General features: G+C 39.4%; 1 protein-coding gene across 1 annotated transcript in view; it reads left to right on the forward strand.

Moving 5' to 3' along the window:
* Window positions 1-1,222: 1,222 nt before the first annotated feature.
* CFAP251 (cilia and flagella associated protein 251) overlaps window positions 1,223-21,050 on the forward strand; it is a 108,336-nt gene continuing 88,508 nt past the window's right edge. Inside the window, 1 exon segment of the mRNA XM_007489874.3 lies at window positions 1,223-1,376. The gene's annotated coding sequence lies outside the window, so the exon portion shown is untranslated.

A 21,050-nucleotide genomic window follows, 5' to 3' on the forward strand; every position in this document is an offset into this window, starting at 1 on the left:
AGCAGGCACTTCATAAATGCTTGTCTACTGACTAGGCCAGGGTTCACTGGGCAAACAACAACCCAAACCCAAATTTGCCTGTTTGAGTACTGCCCCAGCTAAGAAGAATTGTTCATTTTTAAATACAATAAAAACTTTTGAAATTAAAAAAGCCAACATTGATACCCAACTCTCATTGGGGGGGATAAGCTCTGAGGAGAGAAATTGGGGGGGGGGGGGCAGGTGGGAGAGTGAAGTGGATTCCAGAGTTGTGTTCATGGATCAACAAGAATTCAGTGCTCATTCCAGGCAGGCCTGGTTCCGGGAAGTCCCAGACTAGGCTGGATTCAATCACTCGGTAAACTTTATTTTCTAAGCCCTCACATTCCTTCTTAGAATCATTGTTGTGTATTAATTCCAAGGCAGGGTGGTAAGGGCTAGGCAATGGGGTGAAATGACTTGTCCAGGGTCACCCGGGAAGGGTCTGAAGCCACATCTGAACCCAGAACCTCCCACTGGTGCTCTGGCCACTGAGCAACCCAGCTGCCCCAATCAATGAACGTTTGTGAAGTACCCCCTATGTGCCCAAAACAGGGCTGGGGAACTTACTCTGCCAGAGGAAGAGGGTGCCATGCCCGGGCTCAGTGCTGGTGATAAAAGGGAGGCAAAGACGCAGTCCTGCTCTCTAGGAGCGACCGACGTGCCCACGAATCAGTACCGGCCGGCCAAGGGCAGGACGAGGAGGTGAACATGAAGAGAGAAGCCCTGGAGTGGAGGGGTCTTTCGAAAGTGGGACTCAGTGGGGTTTGGAGGCAGCGTGGGGGTAGGGCAAAGGAGGGATAACGTGCCAGGCGTAGGGGGCTGTGGGGGCTGCAGGTAGGATGGGGGCGGGGCAGGAAGGGCTCTGAAGGCCAAGCTGCAGCAGCAGGGACCCTCTGCGGTCTATGGATACGCAGAGACAGGCGCCAGGCAAAACGCTGTAGGACCAACGCTATAGGAAGCCCAAGACCGCTCTCCTCGGGGCCATCACGGAAGGAGAGGAAACTCGGGGCGCTCCGAGAAGCGGTCTCGGCGTAGGGTTCTTCTAAGCGATAAGCCTAAGGCCAGAGAGACTAGTCCCGCTGCACTTTGGACGAGAAGAGAGGACGGAATGACGTCGGCGAATGCGCTCACAGCATCCGCGGCCCCAGTCGGGCGCAGCCCCGACCACGCTCCCGAGGCTCCCCCGGAAGCATGTGCGCCGCTCAGGCCCCGCCCCACTCCACACGCTCGCTCGCTTTACGGCTGGTCGACCGAGGCGGCGGCGGCGGTTACCATGGAGACGCGGCTGGGTTGTAAACAGTAACCAAGGAGTAGGGGGAGGAGGAAGAGGAGAAGAAGAAAAGGAAAAGGAAGAGGTGAGGGCACCAGAGAGGCTGAGGGGAGTAGGGGGTTAGGGGGGGTCATCCCTAGGGGAGGGGAGCGTTTGTGTGTGCTGCATGGGGGCGGGGGAGCATTCCCAGAGGCCGTGGAGGACCAGCTCCCACTCTACAGATGGGGAAACTGAGGTCCAGGGAGGGAAAGTGACCCTCCAGAGGTCACGTAGCTGGTGACTGTCGGAGACTGGATTCACACTGGTCCCTAGGGCACCATCAGCGGGCGGGTGTGGTGTCCGTGCGGAGTGTGGGCGAGAAGCTGCGGTGCCCCGTCGGGCAGGAGGGCAGCGGGGGTGGGGCCGGTGTCTGCCTGTGGGGAGGGAGGTCAGGGAGGCCGGTGTATGGGGGGGGGGTAGCCTAGCTATTCTACTGCCACATTGCTCTTTTCTGTCTCCTTGTCTCTAGTTACAGTCTTCTTTAAAGGCAGAGTAAAGTGACTTGTCCAGGGTCACACCGTCAGGACGTGTCTGAGGTCACAGTGGAACTCAGCATTTCCCCTCTCCAGACCTGGTGCTTTAGCTATCCCCTGCCCTTTTGCCACTACTTAGATGGCTGCTGCACTCCTTCAGGCCCTCATTGCTTCTAGCCTGGACTATTGATTGTAATTCCATCCCGACTCTACTTCTAGTCTTTCCCCCTCTCAGTCCAACCCCTCAAAAGCTGACAAATTGTTTAAAAAGAAATGACGATGACTGATTTAAATCCTTTCCTTCCACTTAGAATCTATACTGAGTATCTGTTCCAAGGCAGAAGAGTGGAAAAGGCTAGGCAATGGAGGTTAAGTGACTTGCCCAGGGTCACACAGCTGGGAAGTGTCTTGAGTTCGGGTTTGAACCCAGAACCTCTTGTCTCTAGACCCAGCTCTGAACCATCTAGCTGCCTTCTAAATTTATTGTTTTATTATTATTCTAAACATTCATTTTAAAATGTTTTTGGATTCCAAATTCTCTTTCTTTTAGTCAATTATATATGAAATTAGGCAAAACATTTCCATATTAGCCATAGTTTTTGTTTTGTTTTTTAAAGTCAAGAATAAAGTGAAAAAAAATGTGCTTCAGACTGCACTCGGAGTTCATCAGTTCTTTCTCTGGAGGTGGAGAGCATTTTTCATTATGAGCCCTTTGTAATTGTCTTGGATCACTGTATTGATTGGAGTGGCTAAGTCCTTTACAATTGACTATCCTTTACTGAGTACAATGTTTTCCAGGTTCTGCTCACTTCACTTTGCCTCAGTACATGTAAATCTTTCCAGGTTTTTCTGAAATCATCCTGGTCATCATTTGTTATAGCAGAGTATTCTGTTATATCACAACTTGACTAGACATTCCTTTATTAATGGGAAAGCTCTCAGTTTTTCCAGTTCTTTCCCACCACAAAAAGAGCTGCCATAAATATTTTCATGCATGTAGGTCCTTTTCTTTTTTTCTTTGATTTCTTTGGGATGGAGCAGTATTGCTGAGTCAAAGAATCAACCCAGTTTGATAACCTTTTGGGCATTGTTCCTAATTGCTCTCCAAAATGGTTGGATCAGTTTACAACTCCACCAACAATGCATTAGTGTTCCAATTCCACGCTGCGCCCCCCCCCCCCCCCCCCCGCCACTGCATCCCCTCCAACATTTGTTATTTTCCTTTTCTGTCTTGTTAGCCTCTCTGACCAGTGGTTCCTCAGAGTTTTTTAATTGTGCATTTCTCTAATTAATAATAATTTAGGACATTTTTTGTATGACTCTAGATGGTTCTTATTTCTTCATCTGAAACAAAGCTGACAAATTGATATTTCTGAAGTATAGGTCTGCCCATGGTGCTCCCCTTTTCAAGAAGCTTCAGTTGCTACCTATCACAGATAGGATAAAATACAAATCTCATTGTTTGGTATTTAAAACCTCACAATGTGGCTCCAACTCATTTTTTCAAATTATTTCATATTACAAGTACTCCCCTCCCACTTCCAGCCCAACCAGCCTGTATATAATATTTTGTTTCCCACTTCCTTGTCTTTGCCCAGGTTACATAGGGGCAGCTGAATGGTGAGGTGGGTAGCAGCTGGGCCTGGAGCCAGGAAGACCTCAGTTCAAATCTAATCTCAGACACTGACTAGCTATGTGACCCGAGGCACATCATGTAATCTATAAAATGGGGTTTTACCTTCCAGGGTTGTTCTGAGAATCAAATAAAATAATAAAGTACTTATTTATTTTATTTTACATTTATTTTAGGGGGCCTTGAGGTGGCCCAGTGGCTAGAAAACCAGATCTAGAGATGGGAAGTCCTGGGTTCAAATCTAGATTTGGACACTTCCTAGCCATGTGACCCTGAGCAACCCCATCGCTTAGCCCTTACTCCTCTTTTGCCTTTAAACCAATATATATAGTATTGATTCTAATATGGAAAGTAAGGGTTTTTAAAAAATAAAATAAAACACTTAGCACAATGCCTCCTGGCATGTGGTACATGGCTTATAAATGTTCATTATTGTTATTATTATTATTATCATCCTTGCCTTAAATAATCCTTCAAGACTTATTGTGGGTGCTTCTTTCTACATGGATTCCTTTCTGATCACATTTTTTAGTTTTCTTCCCACCCCAAATTTGTCATTGTTATTGTTTAGTCATTTTAGTTGGGTCTGACTTTCCCTTGACCCCATTTGGGATTTTCTTGGCATTGACACTGGAGTGGTTTGCCATGCCCTTCTCCAGCTCATTTGACAAATGAGGAAATTGAGTGGACAGGGTCAACTGACTTGCCCAGTGGCATACAGTGTTTGCAGATGGATTTGAACTCGAGTCTTCCTGACTCTGGGCCTGGCACTCGATCCCCTGAGCCACCCAGCTTTCCCTGGCCCCAAATTACTTAATATTTATTTATCTGTGCTTGTGTTATTTTTCCCTGGTGAACTATTAGCTCTTTGAGAGGATTTATTTTTAATATACATAGAATAATTTCTATATATGATTTTTTTGGAGGTAGAATGGTATCGTTAGGTCAAAGAGTCTGCACAGTTTATATAGTTGTATCATACTGTCTCCTTGTCTCTTGAAAGTGCAGGGGCTATTCGTGGGCCCACAGCCACTACAGGTTGTCATGGGAGCTTTGACCTAGGCCAGGGGGTCCCTCTTTACGTAGCCCAGGCAGGACCCTTCACTTTGGGAAATTCTCCTTATTAATGGCACCACAGAGGGTGGACATCTGATTAGCTTAGCCTACTGCAGCTCAGAACTCCTAAGCCTGAGAGAACTGACAGCCTCAGTTTCCCCCATAGTAGGATTTACAGGTGCCTGGCTGACATGGAGTCATTATCTTTGCCAAAATTGTTTTCATTATTACCTTGCCTAAGACTTCTTAGAACAACCCAACAAATTGAACTTTCTCAGGGATATAAACAACACAAAGACTTAAAAGGAGTGCTCCTCAGGTAGTGAGACTCTCAGCATTCTTTTCCAGGTTCTTAGATTCTCCTTCCTGCATTTAATCATCATTGTATGAGTCCCAGGTTAGGATCAGCAATCCAGAAGACCAGGCCATCTCCTGGCTAAAGACAAGCTTGGCAGATTTGGGATCAGGAAGAATCTGGTTCAGATTTCTCTCAGATATTTATGAGTTGGGTGACTAAAAACTGTGGCAGGCAGCCGATGGAAATCACTGAGGAAACAAAGGTTCAAGCTTCCAAGTATGTCTGTCAGTTTATTAAGCAGTACATGCCAACCGCCTAACAAATTGGGACCAGACCTCTTCAGCTTAGCTTTATGCTTTAAAAACAAATAAGACCAGTTAATTAACAGAAAACATTTAACCAGGATGCAAAATTAGGTCATCTGTTTTTTAATTGGAGGAAAAATTAGGGATTTTCCAAGTTGGGAAGGGAAGAGCAAATAGGTGCAATGTCACTTAAACATCCTTCTCAGTTTCTTCATGTGCAAAATGAAGGAAGTGAACTAAAAGGTCTCTGAGGTCTTTCTCAACTCTAGGCCCATGATCCTCTGAGAGTCATGGTCCTTCCTTCCTTCCTTCCTTCCTTCCTTCCTTCCTTCCTTCCTTCCTTCCTTCCTTCCTTCCTTCCTTCCTTCCTTTCTTCCTTCCTTCCTTCCTTCCTTCCTTCCTTCCTTCCTTCCTTCCTTCCTTCCTTCCTTCCTTCCTTCCTTCCTTCCTTCCTTCCTTCCTTCCTTCCTTCCTTCCTTCCTTCCTTCCTTCCTTCCTTCCTTCCTTCCTTCCTTCCTTCCTTCCTTCCTTCCTTCCTTCCTTCCTTCCTTCCTTCCTTCCTTCCTTCCTTTTCCAATGCAGAAGGGAAGTAAGGGCTAGGCAATATAACTAGAAAGTATCTGATTCTAGATTTGAACCCAGCACCTCCCATTTCTAGGCCTATCTCTATCCAGAAAGTGTTAAAATTCAGTTAGATAGCACAGCCTACCTATGGATGGCAGGTTGAGAACCCTAGCTTAACAACATCTCTGACCAGTGGTCATTCAGCCTTTGTCAGATATCTCCTCTGATTGGTGATTCCCTACTTCCTAAGCTTCCTTATTTCTCCACAGGTTATTTCTTAGTTTTGTGATCTTTTTCTCCTTATGTCCGGCCTAACTCTATTTCTCTTTCTCATTTTTTTGTCCTGCTTTCTGGGGCAACAGCCTTTCAGATATACATTAACTCTGAACTCTTCTGTTTCCTCACCTATAAAATGGGTATAATCATGCTTATGTTACCTACCTCATAGCAATGTTGTGTGGATCAAATGCCAGAATTTCTGTGGAGCATTTTGTAAATAGTAAAGTGGTATAGAAATGACAATGTCTGAAAAATAGTTGGGGTGAGAGAAGGAAGAAGTACGAGGTGAATTAGATAATTGCTAAGCATTTAGGTGGCAGCTGGGTGGCAGAGTGGATAGAATATAAATCAGGAAAACCTGAATTCAAAACGGGCTTCAGATACTTACTAGCTGTGATCCCCAGTCTGTGGGACTGGGCTAGTCACTTAATCCTGTTCACTTCAGTTTCCTCATCTGTGAAATGAGCTGGAGAAGGAAATGGTGAACCACTCCAGATTCTTTACCGAGAAAACCTGAGATGGGATCAACCACAAAGTACAAGACTGCTCAGTTTTCTCCATCAGTTATTGAACAATTCTCTACTAGAAACTCTTAATAAGTTTGAAAAACTCCAAACATGTTGGGAGCCAGTCTCTTCTTCACTTAGGGTTCTTTGTCAGTGGTGAATCCTGGAGTTCCTAGCTGGCTGACCCCAACTAAACAAACACAACCATTGACTTCAGGAAGTATTTAAAAGTGATCATCAAGATGGTTGCTATCAAGAATTGCTTAGCTTGGAACAATCACACAAATCAATCAAAATGATTGATTTGAAGATTGGAAAGGTAGTTACTGGGTAATAGAGTCAGCAAGACCTGGCATGTGCTAGTGACCACCCTGGATAAGTCATCTCAGTTCCCTAGTCAACTCTTGGATACCATCATTTGCATTTGCCAATCTACTTTGCTAGAAAGAGTTTCCTACATTCAACAGGATTGGACAAAAAGAGAAAGAACCAGATTAGAATTATCAATAATATTCCTAAAAATATGAGGCTTACAATTATTTTTGAAAGGAGCATGGTAATGGATACCTCTCTATTGGCCTGGCTGGGCATACCTGGACATGAGACCAAGTAGACTTCCAAAATTATAGCACAGAGAGGGAGAAAGAAAAAATGAGGAGAAAAGACCAGGTCACTGCCTTGTCTAGAAGTAGGGAAACCTATTTGACATTGCCCACAGGAAGGATGGGAAGATATGAAACTCCCTATTGCCCTAATCTCCTAAGGAAAATGAGTCAGATTGAAAGAAGAGTTGCCTGAACAGACAAGAGCCAGGGACAACATGAATAGGAAGATCTTTCTCCAAGCCCCTCCTACTGCTTCTGGCCTAGTCAGTTCAAACGCCCCTTGTGTTCCTCCATGTTGGGATATGGCCATTTTTACTCTGCCTCTTGAGGGCTAAAAGCCAGTCAATGAGTTCTTGTTCCCCGAGGAATCAACAATAAATCAGTGAGCAGAACATCTACTGCTGTGTGTGGGAAGAGACCAATAGAAAAGCAAGATGCTTGGGGGAATGGAGAAAGCAAGTAGCTAGGATGTAATGTAATCAAGGGGATCCTTGTCCATTCATGATAGAAAGCCATGTGGGGTTTTCCTTAATGGACCTCCCTGACCAGCAGGGTCCCACAAGGGAAGGGGCTCACCTTTGTGATGGGACCCGAGGAGAGGTAGGAACCGAGAACCAGGGTGGAAATGAAAGACACGGACAAGTCAGTGGTTGGATAGGGCAGGCAACCCCTATGATACTCCCTTGATAGGAAAGTATGAGTACAAAGGAACACGAGGTGGAGGAGGAGATTAAGATAGGGAAAGCAGGCCGAGATGGTTACAGCCTCGGGGAAGGAGAAGGTCAAGAGGAGAGAGAGACAGAGTCATTGAGGAGCCTAGTGGAGCTCCATGGAAGGGAAAGGCCAAGAGGCAAGAGGAAGTTCATGGGATTGCCTCTGGATTTTATTCCTGTTCTGCTTGGGCGGTACTCCCAAGCACGTAGTAACCACATCACAAAGTATAGACAATTAAGATTGGGTGGCAAGGTAGAGGGAACACCTTTGGGCGTGTAGATTGCAAACCAGGCTTTCCCGGGGAATTGAGTCCGAGCATGTTAATGAGCTTGTCTTAGCCAAGGGCCGCATGGCCAGTTCAAGGTTACCTTCACAAGCCTCATTGGTATAACCTTATGCTTGGAGACACAGTAGCCATACACCATACAGTCATTTATATTTCATAGATGTGAATATGCTTGGGATGCTACAAGCCACAACCTCAATTTCATCAGCATAACTTGTTGGGAACCACAGTTTTAAATCAAGAGAATCCTGCCCAGGTAGGTGGCTCAGTGGATAGAGAGCCAGGCCTAGAGATGGGACATCCTGAGTTCCAAAGTGGCCTTAAGACACTTCCTAGCTGTGTGACCCTGGGTAAGTTCCTTAACCATCCATTGGCTAGCCCTTACCATTTTTCTGACTTGGAAATAATACACAGTGTTGATTCCAAATCAGAAGGTAAGAGTTAAACAAAAAAAAAAGGATGGAGGAGAAGGTACAGATCCTCATCTGATCTCTACCAAATTACCCTCCAGAAACTATGAATGAATTCTTGAGTGGCATAACTCACAAAAAGATACGATAAAGTAATTTTCCAACACAAAACAACTTAGAAGACTAGCACCAGGGTTCTAGTGCACTGGGATGGAGGTGGAGTGCACATGTCGGGGCAGGCCCCCACAATAGCACTAGGTCCTAGACCCAGCTAAAGCAGTAGCAAGAGCTTCCAGAGCTCTCAGCCAAAGATAGTAAAGGGAGGTTGGACAGTTGCTTCGAGGAGATTATAGGGATCCTTTTGCTGGCTTTGGGTGCAAGACTCTTGTTATATTGCCCATACACAAAAGCAGGTTGCCGTCTGGGGGCATGATATCAGGGTGAGGAGGAACACTAGCAGACACCAGAGCTTGTGGCCACAGAGGAACAGGGGACCCTGGTCACAGTTCCAAGGAAGAAGAGTGGTTGGGGTTACTCACAGACCAGAGCACAGACCAGGACAATATTAAACCCATCTCACCTTACATCATACTACCTTGGAAGAACTGAAAGCAGATAGATCCCCAGAACCAGTTCTGAAGGCAGTTGCACAAAGAACCTGAAGCTTGGAACAATGCTCCATTCACCATAGGTACAGAGCCTAATTTTAAAAGTTTTTAAATTAAAAGAAAGTCTGGAAAATAAGCAAACAGAGAAGGAAACTCAACCTAGAAAGTTATTTTGGTGACAGAGAATATCAAAACACAAGCAAAGAACACAACAAAACCCATATAGCTGCATCCAAATCCTTCAAGAAAAATACAAATTGGTATCAGGCTCCAAGAGAATTAATGGAGGATCTTGAAAAGAATTTTAAAAATCCAATAAAAGAGGTAGAAGAAAAATTGGGAAAAATATGAAAGTGATACAGGAAAATCATGAAAAGAGTCAACAGTTTGTTATAGGAGGCACAAAAAATACTGAAGAAATGAATATCTTAAAAAAAAGAATAGGCCAATTGGTAAAAGAGACACAAAAGTTTAATGGAAAGAACTTCTTAAAAAGCAAAATTAACCAAATGGAAAAAGATATACACAAATGCATCAAAGAGAAAAATTTTTTAAAAGACAGATTTGGCCCTTTCTAAAAAGTACAAAAATTTCATTGAGGATAAGAACTCTTTCCCCCCCCAATTTAAACATTATTTTATTTGGTCATTTTCAAACAATATTCCTTGGAAACAAAGATCCTTTTTTTTTCCTCCCCCCCCTCCCACCACCCCTCCCCTAGTTAACACACGATTCCACTGGGTATCACATGTGTCCTTGATTCAAACCCATTTCCATGTTGTTGGTATTTGTATTAGGGTGTTCATTTAGAGTCTCTCCTCATTCATTTCCCTTCCACCCCCGTAGTCAGGCAAGGATAAAAACTCTTTACAAAGCAGAATTGACCAAATGGAAAAGGAGGTACAAAAGCTCACTGACAAAAATCATGCTTTAAAAATTAGAATTGGCAAGTGGAAGCTAATGACTCTGTGAGACACCAAGAAACAAAATCAAAAGAATGAAAAAATAGAATAAAACGTGAACTTTCTCATGGGAAAAATGATTGACCTGGAAAATAAAAACAAGAAAGATAATCTAAGCATTATTGGACTATCTGAAAGTCATGACCAAAAATAGAGCTTAGACACCGTCTTTCAAGAAATTAAGGAAAATTGCCCTGATATACTAGAACCAGAGGAGGGCACAAGAGAAGACGAAAGAATCCACTGATCATCTTCTGAAAGAGATCCTAAAAAGATAACTCCCAGGAATATAATAGCCAAATTCCAGAACACCTAGGTCAAGGAGAAAATATTGCAAGTAGCCAAAAAGAAAATTCAAATACCATGGAGCCACAGTTAGGAGGATAACACAAGATTTAGCAGCTGCTACAATAAAGAATTGAAGGGCATGGAATATGATATTCCAAATGGCAAAGAAGCTGGGACTTCAACGAAGAATTACTTATCCAGCAAAACTGAGTATAATCCTTCAGGAGAAAAAAATGGGTATTCAATGAAATAAAGGATTTTCAAATATTCCTGATGAAAAGATCAGAGCTGAATGGAAAATTTGACTCTCAAATACAACACTTAAGAGAAGCGTAAAAAAGGTAAATAGGAAAGAAATCAAAAGACATTAAATAATATTAAATTGCATACATCCCTCCATGGGGAGATGATTCTTGTAATTCCAAAGAACTTTGTCATTATTAGGGCAGTTAGAAGGAGTATACATATACAGAGGGCAAGGGTATGGGTTGAATATGATGGAACAATATAAACTTAAATTAAGGCATGACAAAAAAGGAATGCATGGGAAGAAGAGGAAGAGAAAAACAAAATGGGCTAAATTATTGCACATAAAAGAGCTTTTACAGTGGAAGGGGAAGATGGGGGAGATAAGGAGAGGAGTGTGTGAACCTCACTCTCATTGGAATTGGTTCAAGGAGAGAAAAATATACATAATCAATTAGATGGAGAAAAAGGTATCTAACCCCACTGCAAAATAGGAGGGGAAAGAGGATAAAAGAAGGGTGGGGCTTATAAAAAACAGGGCAAATTGGGAGAGATGGAGATCAGAAACTAAACAGGTAAATAGGATGGAGAATAATAAACAGTAATCATAATAGTGCAAAAATTTTTGTGTCTATCTAATAAAGGTTTTATTTCTCAAATGCATAAAGAAATGAGTCGAATATCTAAGAATATAAGACATCCTCCAGTTGATAAATGGTTAAAGGATAGGAACAGGTATTTCTCAAAGCAATTAAAGGTTCATATAGTCATGCAACAAATTACTCGAATCACTATTATTAGAGAAATGTAAATTAAAACATCTCTGAGGTACCACTCCACACCCAACAAGTTGGTAATTATGACAGAAAAGGAAAATGACAAAACTTGGAGGGGACATGGGAAAGTTGAGACAGTAATGCCCTATTGGGGGTGTTGCAATTTGGATCTACACCCAAAGTGCTATAATAGTATATGCCTCTTAACAATACCATAACTAGGTTTGTATTTCAAAATAGATGAAAAACAAAAAGGGGAAGGATCTATATGTGCAAAGATATTTAAAGCAGCTCTTTTGTGGGAGGGGCAGAGATTTGGAAAGTGAAGGGATACCCATCAATTGGGGAATGACTGAGTATATTATAGTATATGATTGTAATGGAATACTATTGTGCTATAACAAATGACAAGCAGGAGGAGCTCAGAAAAAACTGGAAAGATTTACATAAATGGAAGCAGAGTGAAACAAGTCAAACCAGGAGACCATTGAACACAGTTACAGGAATAGTGTACAACGAATAACCCTGAATAACAACTATTCTCATCATTTCAGTGATCCAAAACTATCCCAAAGAACTCATGATGAAAAATGCCATGTGCTTCCAGAGAGAAAGAACTGATAAGAGTCTAAATCCAGACCAAAGCAAGCTTTTTTCACTTTAATTTTTTCATTTGAGTTTTCTTCCACAAAAGGATTAATATGGGGAGATATTTTACATGATTGGACATGTAAAATTCATGTAGGATTGATTACTGTCTCAACATAGGTGGGAAGGGAAGGAGGGAGAGCATTTGAAACTCATTCTTTGAAAAATATTGGAAACTGTTGTTACATGTAATTGGGAAAAAATTAAATTAAAAACATTTTAAAGAGGATCCTGCCCTGTTTATAAATAGAAGGCTATTGCCTCCTCCATCTGGTCAAGCTAAAATGCTGATCTAAACGTATTACTCTACCCCATCCCCATTCCAGCCAGTTAGAAAATGCCACAGAAGCATCAATTTAGACCTGGAAAGGACCTTGGAGGTCACCTAATCCAATTCCCTTATTTTATAGATGAGGAAACTATCTTGCTTAAGCTCATGAAGCTAATATATAGATTTGAACCCAAGACCTCTGATTCTAAGGCCAGTTGTCTTTTTTATTTTAAATTCTTGCTTTCTCAGTATTGTTTCTAAGACAGAAGAGTGGCAAGGGCTAAGCAATGGGGATTAAGTGACTTGCCTAGGGTTATATAGTCAGGAAGTATCTTAGGAAGCCCAATGATCTTTCCTCTGTAATATGATGATTACTTTTGATAGTGTCAAGATGGCTGTGACTAGGTAAGTTCCTAGCATACTTCCCCGTCTTCACCCTTTGGCCTCCACATTAGAGCTACACAGATAAGTTCAAGCATAAGGCCCCTTCCAACTCTGCCTTCTGTTAGCCTGTGAGGAAGATGATGATAATTACAATATTAATATTGTAATAATACAATATATAAAATTCATTCCTTCTAGAAGGTAACTCCAGAAATGAAGCAAGTTTTCCCAGTCCTCCACCTATCCTGACAGGCCCTTGGTTGGGCCTGATACCATTTGTAAAAGTGACTAACAGGGTATTAGTCCCTTTTTACCAGGTCTTTAAATGATAACTTAGTTAATCTGTGGCCTGGAGAGATCTAATGAAGATTGTGTCCCCCAGATCAGAGACACATATCAACTTTATCATTCTAATTATGAGCCTGACCAGAAATAGTCCTTTAGTGAAAGACTTAAGCTTTGAATTGCCCTGAGCTCTGCACAAGATTGGCTCTGGGGAGCTCAACTTGCAGAGGCTCTTCACCAGGATGGACAGTGCCACTTATACCCACAGTCATCCCTGGACACCAAGCCACCTAGCCTGGTCCTGCTGGCTTCTGTGATTTTACACATGTGAGTAACTACAAAGAGATGATCATTAGAGGAGCTGCTTGATTGCAATTAACTGCTTTATATTTATGTATTTCTCCTTCTTCTAAGAGAAATTTGATTTTAACCTCCGAGAAAGCAAATTGTTTGGAGTAAGACAACATATAAATCAAGTTCAGAACAGTAGTCTTCCAAATCAGCATGTTCTCTCATCTCCCTTCTCCCTTTTTATCTCTGACTCTCTCTTTCACACACACACCTACATGTAACACACAGAGATACTCACCTCATCTTTGCTAAACCATCTGTTTCTGGTACCTCCTAAGGAGATTTCCTAGAGGGAGACCTTGCTTCAGGCAAAGATGGGAAGAGATGACCTAACCTAGACCTCAAATCTTAAAGTACTATAGAAATGCGATTTTTCATTATCATTAATACTACTTCCTTTGTTCTTATAATTTCACTAATGTAATTCCTCTTTAATCTGGATGTCAGTAGATGATGAACTAAACTTTTAGAAGGTGAATGGAAAATATATACATGTGATTTAATTGTGATGTTATTTTATCAACACTGTGGATCATGTATTATAATATTCTAAAGCATTGTTCTGAATTTTAATTCTAATTCCAGTTCTAAATCTAATTCTGATGCATTAAGCTTCACTCTGAAGTTATTCAGCTATCCCTTATGAAAAATGGTAAAACAATTTGTTAAGGTTATAACTATGTACTAGAGTATTATAATACATAATAAAGTAATAAGATATATCATATAATGTGACAAAAATATAATATGATGTGATATATGATATGTGTAATATATTGTATGATGTATAATATGGATCATGTTAAAATTCATCAAGTATTTAATTGATTAAATTTTAAAGGGAAAAATTAAAGAGATCTATTTAAGTCTCCCTTTTTACTTGAGAACTATAAAAGCAAGTGAAATTCTTATCCTCTTCTCCATTATAACCACTCTTTGATTACAGGAACAGTAATTATCATGGATGGGGAGAGTAATTAGGAATTTGTTTTTCATTTTATTTTATTGTCATGCAAAACACATTTTCATATTGGTCGTCGCTGTAAGAGCACACTCACACATAACTAAAACCCCCAAATAAAACCATAAATACACTGATGTGAAAGATGACACTAACAGATCTTTCTCTGGAAGTGAATAGCAAGGAATTTGTTTTTCTAAAAGGACTGTTTTATTATGAATTATAAAGTTATATCTGCAGTGAAATTATAATCTGGTGCTATATGTATGTGTGTATCCACACATATATATGTATATTATATATAATATGGAGATTTATAGCAATTGGCTAATATTTTCCTAACATTTTGCTAAAATTATAATAGTCACTATTTTTGTGGAATTCCAAAATTCAGTTAATTTCTTGATTTCTAATGATAAACTTTATACTAGAGTAAGTTTAGCCTCTGGGAGATAATGTGATTAAGATTTTAAGTCATAATAAACTTTATTATCACAATACCAGGTGAGAAAGAATATAGCCCTAAGCTGTAGCTAGTGAAATTTTTTATTTGAAGTGAAATTTATAGGACTATAATTGATATTATTCTGAATCTGATTCTAGGTACAATCACCAAGAAATGCTATTGAATCAATCATTCATAGTTTCCAGCAGCCCTATGGGGTTACTGCAGATGGAGTTCTAACTCAAGAGAAAAGCTGGGAGAATGACTTTGGCATGGGCTTCAGTAGGATTCTCCTACCTTGACTTTCCAAGTATGACATTTCCTGTTGAATGGGAAATATTCTCACCTAGCTGATTCTGAGTCTGGCTTACGGAATTTTTAGTCAGTGCAACTGGCTATCTCTTTGTCTCTTTTTTAGAATTTGCATCAGTCTAAGGAAGTATTTTCCCCTTGCTATGTCCATGCGTCTATTTTCCCTTTTATAACAACTCTTTTATAATCAGGGCAAGTGATCAGTAAAATATATAAACACAATATTAGATCTTTATCTAAAAAGACGAAGACTGAGTCACATCCAAGCTACTAAAGTTTGTTAGATTTAAGCAATCCAACCTGAAGTTGAAATTCCTTTAATCCCCCAAGACACAACTCAGTAGATGAGATTTTGACCTTTTTAATCTGTCATTAATTACTTAATGTCCTTCAAATATCTCAGAATGATACCAGGAATAATTAGACAATTGAACAATGATGTAGGAACATGTAAACCCAGGATATAATTCCACTGCTTAATGAAATAACATCAGAAATACTTTGTTTTGTGTTAAAGGAATTTTGTGCAGTTACCTTTGAGAAAAATCATTTATGGTGTGTCTTTTGTTATATCTAAGACACATCTAATTCTACTTAATATTTGTGACTTTTTATAAGACTAACACAGGTGTAGGACATATTCTGTGGTGTAGGTAAATTACACAAGTATTTAGTGGAGATCTGAGAGCAGTAGTCTATATAAGTGTAATATCTAATTTAGTTGAGTATGGATAATAGCTGGATATATCTTATTATAGATAACTTATTTAATACAAGGTAGAACAATTTATGTAGCCTTTTTATATATCCCATCTCAAGTCTGTTGTTACAATAAGATAGTAAGCACCTTTTAGGTAAATTCATCTATGAAGCCATCAAACTTAGGCCTGGAAGCCTCATATTTATAAAAGTATCATCATCTATGTTTAATATATAGGATAAGATCTTTAGCAGAATCTCATCTTCCTCTAGGGAGATTAAGAAGATTAAAAGTAAATGACTGGAGTAATAATTGGAGTGAAAATTTTTTGAGAAAGATAAGATGACTATATATGTAAAATATAATTGTTTCTAATGTGATACAAAAGGTATCCAGCATGTTCTAATGCTGTTGTAAAATTAGGTATATATCAACATTTTTAACAACAACAAAAGCTAATTCTAAAGTTTAGATTCTCATGGATTTTTTGTATTAAGTTCTATTTTTCAAGAAATTTTAGAGAAAGATGCTGCCAGAGATCTTGGCCAGGAAAAACTAGAGAAAGAAAGAAAAAAGCTGCTAGAGAACCTGCTCTGAGGACCAGCATGATTCCAGAAGGCTTAAGAAGAGGAAGATGACAGCAGTAGAAGCTACCAGACAACTGCATCATGAGTCTTTGAGTCCTTGTATAGAAAAGACTGGACAGCCAGGACTAGGTCACTTATCCCTTTCATGGCTTCCCCATGCATTATTAATTTGTTTGTAAGAGTGCCAGAAGAAGAGTGTTCTCTTGATGGCTCTGTCAATGTGTCTATCAATTGCTTTTTTAAAAAAAGTAAGATTTTTTTTTCCAGATTATGTCAGAACAGTTTTCAATAATCGTTTACTGCCATTTGGGATCCATGTTCTTTCCTTCCCTCTCACCCATCTCCCTTCCCTAAGGCAGGTTGTTCATGTGTTATACAATACATTTCCTTATCATATTGTGAAAGAAGATACATCACACTGGAGAAAAATTCCTGAAGGAAATAAAGTGAAGAATGTAATGCTTCAATCTGTATTTAGACTTTGTCAGTTCCTTCTATAGCAGTGGATAGCCTTTTTCAACATGAGTCCTTGATATTGTCCTGGATCCTTGCATTGCTGATAATAGTTGTCATTCACAGTTGATCATTAGATACTATTGTTGTTAACATTCCTGGTTCTGATCTCTTTACTCTGCATCACTTTGTTTAAGTCTTTACAGGGCTTTTTTTGTGATCATCTTGTTTGTCATTTCTTATGACACAATAGCATTCTATTATAGTCATATACCACAACTTGTTCAGCCATTCCCCAATTGATAGATATCTCTTTGGTTTCCAATTCTTTGCCACCACAAAAAGAGCTGTTATCAGTATTTGGTACAAGTAGATCCTTTCCCCCTATTGTTAATCTCCTTGGGATACAGACCTAGTAATAGTATTATTGGATCAAAAGGTATGCACTGCTTCCCAGAATGGTTATATCATTTCATAGCTCCTCCACAGTATATTAGTGCCTCAATTTCCCCCTCCAACTTATAGCATTTTCCTTTTTTTGTCATTTTAGCTAATTTGATAGTTGTGAAGTGGTACCTTAAAGTTGTTTTAATGTACATTTTTCTTATTAATAGTGATTTGGAGCATTTTATCATATGACTAAATATAGCTTTAATTTCTTCATCTGAGAATTGCCCATTCATTTCCTTTGACCATTTGTCAATTGAAGAATGCTTTGTACAGCTTTGACTTGACTCAGTTCACTATATATTTGAGAAATAAGGACTTTGTCAGAGATCCTTGCTGTAAAGATTTTTTTCTGTTTGTGGTTAGCCTTTTAATCTTGGTTGTTATCTATTTTACATCTCATAAATATTCCCTAGGTCTTGTTTGAACATAAATTCTTTACTTATCACTAGGTCTGACAAGTAAACTATTTTGTACTCCCCTAATTTGTTTATTGTATCACTCTTTATTTCTAAAATCATGTATTCATTTTGACTTTATCTTGGTATGTGAAGTGTTGGTCTATGCCTAGTTTCTGCCATATTTTTTCCTAGAAGTTTTTTGGTGAATAGTGAATTCTTATAAAAGCCTAGATCTTTGGGTTTGTCAAACACTAGGTTACTATGTTCATTTACCACTATGTATTGAATACCTAATCTATTCCATTGGTCCACCATCCTATTTCTTAGCAAGTTACCAAATTGTTTTTATGGTTTCCACTTTCTAATATCATTTGAGATTGGAATAGCTATGTCATCTTCCTTCAATTTGTAGTTGTGATCATACAATTACTACAAGTACATTCCCAGGATTTGTATTGTCCTTAGTTATTTTAAATATTTCCTTACTTCTTATCTTCTTCCTTTCTTTACTGTTTCTTGCTTTGGGGCTTTATTGGTAGCGCTGATGATTTATGTGGGTTTATTGTATATTGTGTATTTGGAATTTTGTACCTTTGAACTACATTACCCAGAATCCCTTTCCTCTTTTGTCCCCACCTTGCATCTTTACACATATATAGATAAGTTCTGTAACTCCGCTTTTTGGCTCTCCTCCTTGTTCTTCCCACTTTTGGCGGTCTGGGCAATTCTCTCTTTGCTAAGGCTATCATTTTCCTTTTTCTTCAAGTTATTAATAAAGTATTATATAAATTAATACTTGAAGTATTTGGATATTCATTTTTAATCTTACAATTCCCTGCAACTTTGCTAAAGTTGTTAATTATTTCACTTAGCTTTTTGGTTGATTCTTCAAGTATATCATCATTCCAAAGAGTGGTAGCTTTATTTCCTTATTGTTATTCTAATTCCTTCGATTTCTTCTCTTATTGCTATAGTTAGCATCTTTAGTATAATATTAAATAGTAGTGGTGAAAATGGGCATCCTTCCTTTACTCCTATCATATTGGGAAGATTTCTAGCTTATCCCTATTATAGATAATGCTTGCTGATGGTTTTAGGTAGATGTAGTTTACAATTTTTTTGCAGTTTTAAATTTTGATTAATATTCCATTTATTCCAATGTTCTCTAGTGTTTTTAATAGGAATGGGCATTGTATTTTGTCAAAATCTTTTCTGCATCTATTGAAATGATCATATGGTTTCTGTTGTTTTTGTTATTAATATGGTCAACTATTCTGATAATTTCCCTAATACTGAATCATCCCTCTATTCCTAGTATAAAATCCACCTGGTCATAGTGTATGGTCTTTATGATATATTGCTGTAATCTCATGACTGGCATTTTTAAAAATTGCATCAGTATTCATTGGAGGTATTAGTCTATAGTTTTCTTCCTTTGTTTTTTCTCCTCCTGTTATCAACATAATCTCTGTGTCATAAAAGGAAATTGGTAGAGTTCCTTCCTCACATGCTTTTCCAAATAGTTTTTTAGTATTGGAATTAGTTGTTTTTTTAAATGTTTGGTAGAATTCATTTGTGAACGCATCTGGCCCTTTTCCTTAGGGAACTCATTGTTTGCTTGTTCAATTTCTTTTTCTGATTTGGGATTGTTTAAGTGTTCTATTTCCATTTCTGTTCGTCTGAGCAATATATTTTCTTTTAAAAATTCATCTATTTCATTTAGATTGTCAGATTTATTGGCATATAATTGGGCAAAATGACTCCTAATAATTGCTTTAATTTTGTTCTTCATTGTTTATAAATTTGCCCTTTTTATTTCATTTTTTATATATTTTATTTTAGAGAGAATTATTTCTATTTCTGAAGCTCTGAACTGAGACTCTGACTTGTTCTTCATTCCTTTGTTCCTACAGAATTCAGAGAAATGCCTTACTCCAAAGCATCTTCTTCCATAGGCAGATGGGAGATTGGGATTATGAGGTTCCCTCTAGCTAACTAGCTTAGGCCGAGTGCTTCAGAATGAGTCTTTGGACCACTCATTAAGAAATGAAACCTATGCGTGATCAACCTGCTGTCATCAGGGGATAGGGAGGAGTTGAGGGTTTTGATGGATCACCTCCTCATTGGCTATTCATCAGTTAAAGATGTCTTGAGATACTGGAGGGAAAGGTTGAAAATGATGAGCTTCCAAATTGTATTTATGGACCTGTGAATGCTAGCCTAATCAATAGAAGCCAGTTTCTCTGGATTTTTAATTGTTCCATCCTTAAGGGCAAGGACTCTTTGAGTTCTTTCATTTTGTATAGAGTAGGTGCATTGGGGCATAGAGTAGATGATTGATAAAATGCTTGTTGAATTTCAGTAGAATGGACTGAGAGCAGGAAAGAGACAAAGAATAAAACTTTTAAAAGTGAGGCAGAGGGAGAAATGGAAGGATAGGAGGTGAGGGTGAGAGCAATGAACTCTATGAATAGTCACCTGGAGATGGAATGAAGATGTAGGCCATGGGGCTGATGAGTGGTACTGGAGGAACCATGCCAATGTGAAGGCAGGGGCAGCAGGGTGGAAAGGAACATTTGCCAGTTAATGATTATTGAAAAAGGCAAATGAGTGACTTAGAGGCCAGTAGGGGCCTGCTATAAGGGCCTAGGCAGGGGTGTTACAGATAGAGTGAACCTCAGAGGAAGAAAGGTCCTGAGTCATTCTAGTGGAGAGAAGAGGATTTCAAAGTTATGAGCCAGGAAAGTATCTTATCTTCCTTCTGACCCAGGCCCCTACCAATCTGGGCATTCAGTGGTAACGGAAAATTATGATGGCTTGTCTGAGGAGTCCTGCATTGGAAGTGCGGGAATTCTGAACCTCATTTTGAGAAGGGTATTGGTAAACAAAGCTACCAGAGGAGAGCAGCCAGGATGATAAAAGGCTTAAAGTTCATGCAGTTTGAGGAACTAGGGTTGTTTAGCCCCAAGAAGAGGAGGCTTAGGGGAACCGAATTATTTTCAGGTAGAGAGCTCTTATGTCAAAGAGGGAAGAGAGTTGTTCTATTTGGACCTATTGGATAGAACTTGGAGTGGTGGGTAGAAATGGAAAAGAATGAAAATTAGAATGGAGATAAAAATTTCCTAACAATTATGAGTTGTGAAAAAGTCAAACATGCTGCCTCAAGAAGTAGTAGGTTCTCTTTCTCATTGGGAATCTTCAAGAAAAAGGTCTATATATATATATATATGTACATATATATATATATGTACATATATATATATATATATAGTCCACTTATCAGCCAAGTTCTATAAGATATTTTTATTCAGGTTTGTTGTTCCTTAGTTGTATCCAATTATTTGTGACCTTTTTTTGGGTTTTCTTGGCAAAGATTCTAGAACGGTTTGTCGTTTCCTTCTCCAGTTCATTTTACAGATGAGGAAACTGAGGCAAACAGGGTTAAATGACGTGCTCAGGGTCACAT

The sequence above is a fragment of the Monodelphis domestica genome, chromosome 3 (assembly GCF_027887165.1).
Source record: "Monodelphis domestica isolate mMonDom1 chromosome 3, mMonDom1.pri, whole genome shotgun sequence".
Taxonomy (NCBI): domain Eukaryota; kingdom Metazoa; phylum Chordata; class Mammalia; order Didelphimorphia; family Didelphidae; genus Monodelphis; species Monodelphis domestica.